We start from the raw sequence: 12,297 nt of genomic DNA on the forward strand, positions 1-12,297 counted from the left end.
GACTGTATACACTCCTTTCCTTCTGATGTTTTAGTACCATAACAGAACCCATTTCCATGGAAGCTGGCAAATATTTTATCCATGGACTGAGTTAAATGAATAAAAACCTAAAGAACATGTGCACGTAAAGTTCAAAGGACTATAGGTCATCGTGTTATGTATTTCTCCACTTGATTAATTGAAGATGCTGAATCTACCAACCCTTGCGAACATCTTAAAATTATAATTTATAAGCACTCTTGTAACGCGATGATGATGTATGATCTGTGGGAGGAGGGGAAAGCAACTGATTTTAGATAAGAATTATCTCTTAGAGCATTCGCTTTAGAACAACCATCAAGATGCCAGTTTTTTTTTTTTTTTCTCCAGACATGATAATAGCAAACCTTAAAGTGGAATTTGAGGTAAAAAATGACCGTTAGGGACTTTTGAGGCATTTTTTGATGTCTATCTTTCTCAGTTTTTTTTTTTTTAATTTTCTTCATAAATTTAATGTGCACAATGGCTTAAATTACAAAGAAAAATGTATATTTACAAAGTGAAATGGTAATACGTAAAGAATGAACTGAAGAGCCATCTAGTGTCACGTAGAGAATTGATGATAAAATCATGAACCAGTTTCGCATAAGGGCATTCAAATGTGCACTGAGAATCATTGTTGCATGACATAATGTCTGAAGATTCCCTTTCAAACTTTGATATGTTGTGCTATGTATTTATACAACTAAATACATAGCACAACTAATAATTGGTGACGTTCTCTATTTCTGTGTGTTCTCCCCGGAATCATCAGCTTAGACCTATTAGTCACTGGTATATTAAAATAGCATAGTAGGTTAAGAGTGATACCACTCTCAGCTAATTTGTGTTCCACTTAATTAAACATTTAATAAAAACAGGACACGTCATCTTTTCATCATTCCAGAAAGAAATAAAATGTAACAGACGACATTTCGTCAAGCGTCCCCACTGACCCCTTGACCAATTTTCTTTTCCCTCTCTTTTCTACCCACTTGACACCGTTAACTCTCTCCTCATATTTCTTAAAATATATGCAAGGGCATGTCATGAGAAGAAACAACCAAAAGCCTCGTGATCTTTGAAAAGTAAAATATGTAGTACATCGTAGGCAAATGTTGAAGTAGTACAATCATTACTGAAAGTAGGACGAAACGAGTGGGGAAAGAGCTGTTAGGGCAGTAAAAATCAAGGTTCAACATTTTATATATATATATAAAAGTTCTTTTTTTTGTTATTAGTATTTTACATAATAACATTTATTAATGTACGTTTGAAATCCGATCTCTTAATAATATTTTAAACCTTGAAGATTTTAATATTTTTATTATTTTCTATTATTTAAAATTAAAATTATTTTTTAAAATTAAATTATATTTTCATGAATTTAATTTAATTTAATTTCTATTTATTATTTAATTTCACAAAATTTAAATGTAAAGCTTGAGGAAGGTTCTTCGTTAGTAGGGGGCGCATAAGTAGCTCATTCCGGAAGCAAAAATTCCAGTTACAACGCTAGTTACATTTCACAGTAAAAGTGAACACATATACATAAATATTAATTTTGACTGAACATTTAGCTGAGTTATTGTGGCATCTTTTAATTTATTTTTAATCTGAGTTTTAATTCTATTGCTGTCATATTTAATATAATAATAATAATAATAATAACGAGTAAAAATAATGCTCAAAATCATTTAATAATGCTCTACTTATAATAGTTCCAATATTTTTCAACTCGAATAGTGCATTAACTTTTATGTATTAAAAATTAATAATATTTTAGTGCAAAATGTTGAATTGAAATTCTCATTACTAATTATTGAATAATTAATAACATGTAAAACTGAAACTATTGTATATAAAAACAAGTGTGAAATGAATGTATTGCCATGGGTGGGACTTTTTATACCATTTATCAGTAAAATTTGTTTCTTTTGAAAATAATGTTGTGACTTATATTTCTATTGAGAATTATATATTATTACTGAGGTATTTTTTAAAATATCTTCTAAGATTTTAAAGATGTGGTCTACACCTTGTAAGTTAACCAAATCATAACTAAGAGTCGCTGGAATTTCCCAAATCAAAGCATTGTAGCTATTTATGGACTAGTCGTATTGCCAGAACTAGTAGAGCTAATAACATTCGACTTGGTGTAAATCCGATTGTAAGTTAGACTAAATATTATTGATATTTAACTTGGGTAAATTCGATTATTAGGTGAATCATTTGGATATTTAACTTCGATAAATACAATTATGAGTTAAATTGCATTTTATCCATATTTAACGTAAATAAAAGTTAGCCGATTTAATACGGAGGTAGCAGGGTTTTTTCTCCCGGAAACTCGGGTTTTTCATCCCGCATACAGACAAATCGGCCCTTCGGAACACACGCAATTTCAGACAAAAAATATTAGTTGTGATGGTGGGAGGTAGATGGCATTGATGGAGATGATTGGTAATGGAGGTTCGGTGTAGTGGTAGAGACAGTTGTATAGTAGGTGTCCTCCCGCGATGAGTCTTCGGACTCCTTGGAGGTGTCAGGAATAATAATAATAATAATAAATCTTATTTAGACAAAACACGTTACCATAGTGCAAAAAAAAAAAAAAAAAAAAAAAAACTTTAAAAACCGTTATATATATATATATTAAAAAAAAAGGTGAGCGAAATATCGAGGAAGTTAAAAGATGTTAAAAGAAAATAACAATAAATAATTTGCAGGAACAATATAAAGTTCTAAAATATTTAATTTATATGATTGTAATAAATAAGACATTTAATCGAAAATTAGATTATTAGATTAGATTAAGATTAGATTAGATTAGATTAGATTATTAAATTATGAAACTATAAATTATTAAAATTATAGTAATAAAATTATTATAATTTTAATAATAATTAAAATAAATAAATTATTAAATTATTAAACTCTAGATATCTCGCAAAGGGTGCAGAATAGCGCAAGCAGTACTTTTTATTGTTATAATATCTGGTTATGTACATAGGTTCTTCTTTTTTTCTTTTCTTTTTTTTTTTAAATCGCTTATTGCGCTGAAGTATTAAATGTGTGGTTGCTGTGGAGAGAATAAATGTGTGCTTTATATTATTTTTGCGTGTCCAAAGTTTCTGTGTTGTTGAGAAATTATATGCATCGACTGAGCTAATATTACGACATCAGTAGAGGTTTCGGTAGACATTTTGCATACATGAATCATTGAAGCAATAATTGTAATTGGTTGTGCTGGAGAGGGGGGGGGGAAGCACAGAATGCGACATGATTGTTTCTTGCATGAATTATATTTTGCATATATCCGAGAGAGAGAGACTAACCTCAGAACAATTCGTATGCATATTAGTGTTGAAAGACAGGATTAGTGCCATCATCAATGGACTTTTTTTAAAAAAACAATACTGTTTATATGAAATATGGGCCACACCCATTTAACAACTTTCTGTAACCTAAACACCTCTGAGCCTTTACACACTCCCAATAGTCAAGTCTCAAGACTGCAACCTTAATATACTGATAATGCTAATGGATAGAATAAAACCTCCACCTCCTTCTCTAGTAGTGTGTGTGTAATAAATAATTCCTCTTCAGTCACTTCCTAGCCGATATAAGTATGATATAATGTATGCTTTAGCGTGATTTATCATTCATGCTTCTCGACGGGAAATTTTGAGTTTGAATCTCATCAGTTTCCAGACTATTTCTGAGTTATTCGATCTTATTTGAGTGACAAGCCTGTTTTTATTTCTTTGTTTCTTTTATAATTCCGGCTTTTCCTCTTTATGACTAATGCACACGGCCTGTCTGGTTGATCGAATAATTAAGATTACCGTTCTCCAACTTACTAGGCTGTGGGCTTGAATAGCGCTGCTGGCATGTCTGCAAGGTTTTTAAGCGATAGATCAGCTTCATCAATTGGTGCGAGACTACCGCGCTGCCTACTGGAGGCGTAAAGTGGCTTAAAGTAGGGTTTTTTCCAGACTATGCAAAAAATGAATAAATAAAATTAATAAAAATGGAAAATATCCTTAGTACACCCACCCAGGTGATGAATGTACAGATTTACAACGTCCCGTGTGTGTGGGGTCACATAAAACACATGCGAATTTCTTACTTCATTAACAGTACTAGTGTGCTAGAGATTCAGTGGTCTTTGTGTATAAAATTTACATATATATATATATATATTCTTCTTCTTTTCAGCCATTTTCTGTCCACTGCTGTTCGAATGTTCAATTTTCCCCAACAAAATTTAACAGTTCATCACTCCACCTTCTTTTAGAACGTTCTCGGCCTCTTTTCCCTTCTTTAGAAATCCAGTTCGTTAGTGTGGTGGTCCATCGCTCATGTTCTCTTCTGGATAGATGTCCGGTCCATTTCCATTTTAGTCGCTTGTGATGAAGAATGATGTCAGTGATGCGAGTCTCGCTTCTTATCCAGGTATTTCGCTTCTTATCTTTTAATGTGATGCCTAGCATCAACCCCTCCATTTTTCTTTGAGTTGTTAATTTATTTGCCAGTGCTTTTGTTAGCGACCAAGTTTCATAACCATATGAGATGACTGGAAGTATACACTGGTTAAATATCTTCCTTTTTAAACAGAGTAGGACATCATTGTTTTGAAAAATGCTTTTCAATTTTCTGAATGCACTCCAGGCAAGTTGAACTCTCCTATTTATTTCATTTTGGACTCCACAGTTTAGATCAATTTCTCCTGCTTTCATGATATAGGTGTTCTATCATTATATTAGAGTCTTCTGGAGTGTTTGCAAAAATTATCATATCATCTGCATATCTTAGGTGTGTTAAGTTTCTGTTATTAATTATTATACCAAGGTTTGTCCAGTTTATATTATTAAATATTTCTTGAAGGACTGCAGTAAAGAATTTGGGTGATAGAGAGTCTCCTTGTCGGACACCTTTTTCAATTGATATTTTATTGCTACTCGTGTGAAGTTGGATTGTTGCTGTTGCAGTGAGGTGTATTGCCTAGAGGAGGTCCATATATTCTCCAGGAACTCCCTGATTCTGGAGTGCTTTGATTTTTGCATTAGTTTTGATGGAATCAAATGTTTTTCATAATGAAGGCTAAACAGAGAGGCAATTGGTTTTCTTCTGCTTTTTCTATTTTTTTTTTTTTTTTTACTGGATGAATATGATCAATTGTGTTAAAGTCTTTAAGGAATCTTGCTTGTTCTACTGGTTGATTTGAGTCTCGAAGAGGTCTTAACCTGTTTGTTATTACTTTTGTGAGCATTTTGTACAGATTAGAGATAATACTAATTGGTCTACAGTTCTTTACTTCTTCTTTGTCCCCATTTTTAAGTAACAGTACCAGAGTAGCATTTTTCCATTCTGGTATCTTCCCCTCTTCTAGGCGTAGATTTAGCAAGTTTGTGACATGGTGAATTATATTGTTTCCTCCCCATTTAATTATTTCTATGTGAATTAGGTCTTCACCAAGACATTATCCATTTTTCATTTGTTTTAATGCTTGTTTTATTTCATCTGAAGTGAATGGGGGGATATATATATTTATATCTACTCTATAATATAAAACGATAAGCCTTTTTATGAAACGTTTTTATGTAACGTTTTTGTGTCACGTTTTTTTTTGTCAAGTTATTTGAAACGTTTTGAAACTCAGGGGCTACCCTGAGTGTCGAGTTTTCAAAATTCGAGTCATCAAAATTCAAGGAGAACCGGCCTACCAGAGAACTCGGGGGAGGAGCCTTATGCGTCGTTGGGGGAATAGCCCCCTAGTATATATATATTTATATATTATATTATATAATCTTCTGCATTACATTCTCCTTTGTATCTTCCGATAGAGCTCTTCGTTTGTAACTTTCTGTACCCATCCTATTCTTAGAATCTTGGTGTAACAAGTTCTTTCAAATGCCAAAATTCTTTTTCTTGATTTTTTAATTATTACCAACATTTCAGATCCATACAGTACACCATTAAAGATGCATGTTTCCAGCCCTCTTAGTTTTGTTTGCAGGTTGATCACTTTACTTCTCCAGATGTTATCCATGGCCTTCAGATTTGTTCTTCCCTTTGCAATCCTGATCTTTATTTCTTTTTCACAGTCCAAATCATGCGTCATTTTACTTCCCAAATATGTGAACTGTTCTACATTTTCTATATCAGTTCCATCCACTTGTATCTTTTGCTTCATGTTCTTCTCACCAAATACCATTGTCTTTGTTTTTTCCAAGTTCATAACAAGTCCAACTATCTTTCCTTCCTCATTTAACAGTTTCAATGTTTTTTTGTAGTTCTCTTTCGTTTTCTTCAATACCATCTGCAAATGTCAGATTGTTAATTCTCATCCCATGCACTGATATTCCTTTTACATCTTCCTTCATTTTATCCATTGCACTTTCTAAATGTGCGATGAAAATGATTGATGATGTTGGGTCCCCCTGTCTTCTACCTCTGCTTGTTCTAAACCATTTTCCCAAATCATCACCTATTCTAATTGCTGCAACTATATTCTTATAAACATCTTTTAATATAGTTATAGTTTTCTGTCAATTCCTTAAGATTCTAGCATTACCAATGTCACTTTCTGGTCAATACTGTCAAATGCCTTCTGAAAATCAACAAAGCAAGTATACGTGTTTTTGTTTTTATCCTAGCTTTTTCTGCTATTAACAGCATTGTCAAAATCTGTTGAATTGCGCTTCTACCTTTCCTAAATCCTGCTTGCTCGTCTGCAAGGTATACTTCCATTTGTGTTCTCAATCTTTCTGTCAATATCATCATCATCATCACCTTACCAAGATGATAATGATGATGATATTGACATTTCTAGAACTATTCCTTTGCATTTCAATTTGTCACTTTTTCCTCGTATCGAAACAGTAAATTCTCTGTGTGCACATTTCTACACTTAGCATTCCAATGTCCAGAATCTTAATTACCCCAAACAAATATGGAAATGATATAACAGAATGATGAACCAAAAGCTGGATCAGAGATCTTGCCTTATAATGATCTCAGCATTAAGCCCTCCATGCTAAAAGAACAGCAAAAGCAATACTTGATATCATCTCAAACCATGGGAGGATTTTAATTATAACAATGAGAGATTGTGTTGTAGAATTCTTGCTTAAAAAAAAAAGGGAAAAAAAAGTAATTTCTTCTGTCAATCACACCTGAATACTAAAAATAAGCAACCGATAGCCCATTTAGTAAAAGTGAGTGGTTAAATAATGTCGCTCTGAATGCTAAATATGTTTTTCAAGTTCACTCAGGCCGTCAATAAACGAAAAAAATCAGACCGAGTGGCGAAAATCGTTCGCCATTCAAAGATATTCACAAAACATCAACTTTCATTGAGAGATACGAATCATCCCTAAGCTGTTGGTTGAAGAGCGATGACACTGTCCAACCTAGGCAGTTATGAAGCTACTAAAATAGCGGCCACACCATTCTCTAAAAGCCTCCGTAGTTCAGTTAGTATAGACGAAGCCCTTTGGTCAGAAAGATCTGGGTTCGATTCCCCTCAGTAGCCTGAGGAACCTATATCTGGTCTCTTTCGACTAAAGGTGAGTTAGCCAGTCATAGGGAGGTAGGTTTTTTTTTTTTTCACCCAGAAACTCGGGGTTTTCGTTCCCCAGAAGAGATAAACCGCCTCCGTGAACACACACACATGAATACATCCCAGCCATATGCCTGTCCCGAGCCGGGATAAAACTGGGGGATTGCAGATGGCAATAGTGAACTACCCTGTAAAAATCTCACCAGGAATACTTTGTAGGCAATGCCTACAAAGTCACCCACGGTCGGAAACGACTGAAAGGGAAAAAACCAGTAACCGTTCTCCAAGAAAAGAAATGTTCAAATGAGCTAATAAAATTATTAAAAGGATTTAATAGATTCGGAGAAGTCATAAATGATCTCAGAAATGTCTCCCAAAAACCTGTTTACCGATTCAAGATGACGTCTCATAAATAATCTCATGATTATTTGGAAACCTTATATATCATGAAAAAAAAAAGTATAAATAAAGCATACTTGGAACATCACTTTTAATAACGATACACAAAACCTGCACCAAGTTCTTTAAATCATTTAAACTACAAGTAGAAAAGATTTTGATCCAGTCAGATCCACAGTACGCCGATGAGATTATTATTATTTTTTTTCTTTTCACACTGATGTAACCGCATGGCAAAGCATACACTTAAGTCCTTAAAAGGATTGGCTTAAAGGGGCGAAGCAAGAATGCTTTTCATATTCCCCGTTATCTGTAGAGGACAATGTAGGGATAAGGTGTTATCGAGCTATAATAATAATCGCATGATGATACACGGCCGTGACTCCCCTTTAAGGAGAGGTACGGCACCATCCCATTCCCCCCCCCCCCAAATTTTATCCGGTCTCCGGAACCGGCATAGCTGACGAATCAGACATGGCTGGGTCAGTATTCCTGACTGTAATCCATGTGTGTTCACTGGACCGGTTTGCCTGTTTGCGGGATGAAAAACTCCAGAATAAACTGGTGGAAAAAACCCTGCTGTCCACACCCAAGACCGGCTAACTTGGCTATGGCTAAGAAAGATCCTTAAGCTCCTCGCGTCGTCGCCGGGAATCGAACCCAGGACACTCCTTCCCCAAACATATCGTTGCGAAGCGCATAGCCACTAGGCTAACCGCGCGGACAGTGAGCTATAAAGCTCTGATCATGGCAGGAGGGTAACAGCAATAGCCGAGCCTCAGTTAGAACTTCATTGGCTACAGCATTGCCATCCATTATCCTCCCAGGATGGGTTTTTCTCCAATTTCCCTGATTTCTAAAACCGTTTATTTATAGAATTCTCATATAAAATAATGTTTTAGTTTATTCTAGTTAAACTATGGAATTTACCAATATCAGATAGGTTTTTATATGAATAGTAATACTGAGTTAACTTGGCAAGGAATTGTATTTTTTATTTACTATAATATTAAAAAAATTACATGAAAGTGGTAATTTTAATTTTCCTAAACACCAGAGTAATATCATTTCGGAATACCTGGAGAGAGACAATAGGATAATTCTCGATGAATGTTGTAAATTAATTATAGTAATTTATTAGATGATAACATTCGCCTAATGGAAAGCTACAAATCACTCCTACTGGAAATTTGATTTTCGTATGTTTCTGACGTTCACACTGATTACAATTTATTAATTTATTGATGGATTAATTATTAATGATACAAGTCCTACTTCGAAGAAGTGCTTGCTGTTACATGGGAGAGTCACTCAGGGGTAGCCGAAAGCTTCCCCACCCTAATATACAAAATGACGGCGAGCAGGACGTGAAACCGTGTGAAGGAAATCAAAAGAAACCTTCCCACTTCCCCCCCCCCCTCCCATGTGTTTCTACCACTAGCTCTGCGGATAGCTATCATTATTTAGGGGGTGGTATTCTTCTTGTTCTCATCCAGGGGAAGGACATGTGACGATCTCGCTGACAGATGACAGAACAGCTTTACCAACCACAAGGGGGGGAGTATAGGAAAGGGTAGATAGCTAGCGAAGGAGACGTTACGGTGCCACAGAAGTCTGTCGTGCATGAAGTAATATCCTTGTTTTAAAAAAAGAACACTCGGAGGAAGCAGTTAAGGGATGGCTACGGTGAACGGAAACTCATCCGGATACGGGTTAGTAGGTAATATTAACGAACTTTCTTAAGTGGCGGGTGGCGTGTTATCGTTTTAAGAAAACACATGTTTTTCTATTCACAGTTAGTATTTTCATGGGTCTGATATGATCTTTTTTTTTTTTTCATAAAAATTTGTAAACGCCAGGTTAGTACTTTTTTCAAAGAACTCCCTCCTTGCTGTCTAAATAAAGTAATATAGAAATGATACTTTGCATGACGGCGAACTTCTTATAATTCAAATGAATGCAGTTATTGTGGGATGCAAGAGGTGTGTGTGGGGGGGGTGTTCCCCTCCTTCTATAGTTTAAAAGAATACTGTCTTTTTTATAACAAGTATTATGTGAATCGGTCTTGCTTCCTTCCCGTTGTCTGAATATTTTTCGCAGATGAACATGTTTTCTCTTGTGAATTAAATAATTCAAATTTACCAAATAATTATTTCGTTAATTTTTCGCGCTTGAAGGGAGCTCAGTTTGACATAATCCCTGAATTTTCTCTAGGAAAATAATTAATTATTTTGAAATTATACAATTAGGTTCTAAAGATTTGGCTGGTTGCATTAAAAATATTAATCATTGCACAATTATTAATACGCGATGCACAACTATATATTATAAATTTCACTGATTACAACGGTATTATTGTTATTATTCAGACATGTGATAGCACATCAAGACCAACTAATACGTTTAAAAAAAAAAAAAAATCAAAAGTGTATCTCTTCAAATAAATAACTATTTTGGACTCTACCAGACTAGATATTTATTTGTTTTGAACAGTTTCAGCACTAAGTTTATACTGTTACTGGGAATATTTTGTAGGATTTGAATTAATATTGCCTTATTCTAATTACATGTGCGCATAAATCTGCAAAATTTCGATAATTCTGAGTTTCGAATCCGGTTTAGGACACGAACTTTAAGGGAGTTTTTCCATTGAAGCTAAGTTATTCGGTCTCATGCGGAGATGGTAGGATTTTCCTCCCAGAAAATAGGGTTTTTCATCCTCTAAAACAATCATAAACTGGCCTCATAGCTTTAATTGCATTAAAACTGAGTTCTGTTTCATCTACAGTCATGTTCAGGAATGATCGTCCTTCATTCTCCAAGAAATTAGAGCCAAAAATTATTGGGAATTTCGGTTAAATACAGTTTGAAAAAACAATATTAACTTTCCATATCAATATAAATTTGTTGAAAGTTATTGTAAGCTAATAAATGTAACTTACACAGAAAAAGCTTAAAACTAAAACAACAAATAATTCCCAATCGTTTTTTCTCTCCAAACGAAAAGTCTGGATTCACTACTGTCTACCACATGTATTTGTGAGTGGGTGTGGGGGGGGCGGGCGGTAGACAGTGTTTATAAAATACTAATGGATAAGCCGTTTCAACGTCTCTGTATCACCATGCACTCCTAATATGCATTATATGATCAAGTTCATACCACCGTTTCAACATTGCATCAAATATGTAATGGACAGTGTAGATCGTCCACTGCTCTGTTTGATTAAATAGTTTAAAAATTAATACAAAGACATATTAAAAAGATTAGTAGATATATAAGGATATTCATTATTAGATCTTGCATAACAGAATAAAGTTTTAACATTTTGACAGTGGAGAAATCTAAATTACGAACTTATCAAGGATGCATTTCTTACCTCAGTCAATGATGCGAGTTCAACAGATAAGGGTGCAGAGTTGCGTTCGATTAAAACGCGAAGGGGCTAGTAGTGTTTTCGAGTGTCAGCCGGCGACTGAATACCCGGACTAGCGGCCAATCAAGTCGTTTTCTTTTGGCCCACTCTGGTCAGTCAGCACAAACTCCCCACTGTTGCTATTGGCCAGATCACTGACGCTAAGACCCCCGTCTGAATACGAGCGATTCTAGCGTCCCGGCCCAGTTGTTTGTGTCTATCTAACAGCGTCCCGGGGCAGGGTGTTGCCTTTTGTACACCCCCCCCATCCCTTGTTTTCCCCTTCCAACATGCCATCAGTAAGGAGAGACATTGAACAGGATGCAATGGCCATGTGATGGTATTCATTTTGTTTCCGTATACTTGGGTCTGACAAGGGAATTTGCTTTCTACTTCATCTCTCTCTCTCTCTTGATCGCTCTCTCCGTAAACTACGCTGGCTTCCTCCTAATCATATGTAACATTCAACAGTTAAAAGCCTTCTCCTCCTAACGAAATAAAAGATGCGTTGAAATGTATGTGTGCTCGCTCATACTTCATTTATAGAGTGCTTCTTTGGAATTTTTACATTACTTAAAATCGAAGAACATATCGCTTAAGCCTAAAACAATATAGCAATTGTATACAGTCTTAAACAGCTTGCTTCTAATCATTACAGGAACCTTACACTGTCGAGGATAGACAGAATTGTCAAGAGAGCACAAACTTGTTTAACTTCTTTCTTTTTTTTTTCACTTCTTTCCCCCCCCCCCAATCCAAGGAAGAAGAAGATGGCTGTTCTAATACAAAAACTCAAATAAAATAAAAATACAAATACCAAAAAATAAAAAAGAATAAAAGAATAAATAAATCGACATACTTACCATCACTTTATTTTCCCATTTAAAGTGCGACAATTTG

General features: G+C 34.8%; 1 protein-coding gene across 1 annotated transcript in view; it reads right to left on the reverse strand.

The window, feature by feature from the left end:
* LOC150101943 (caveolin-1-like) overlaps nt 1-11,517 on the reverse strand; it is an 83,692-nt gene extending 72,175 nt beyond the window's left edge. The window contains exon 1 of the mRNA XM_090400516.1: nt 11,362-11,517. The gene's annotated coding sequence lies outside the window, so the exon portion shown is untranslated. The remainder of the gene's footprint in view (nt 1-11,361) is intronic.
* Between the last annotated feature and the right edge of the window lie 780 nt (nt 11,518-12,297).

This window comes from Typopeltis vanoorti, chromosome 11 (genome assembly GCF_054136105.1).
Source record: "Typopeltis vanoorti isolate ZY-2024b chromosome 11, IOZ_Tvanoo_1.0, whole genome shotgun sequence".
In the NCBI taxonomy this organism is placed as follows: Eukaryota; Metazoa; Arthropoda; class Arachnida; order Uropygi; family Thelyphonidae; genus Typopeltis; species Typopeltis vanoorti.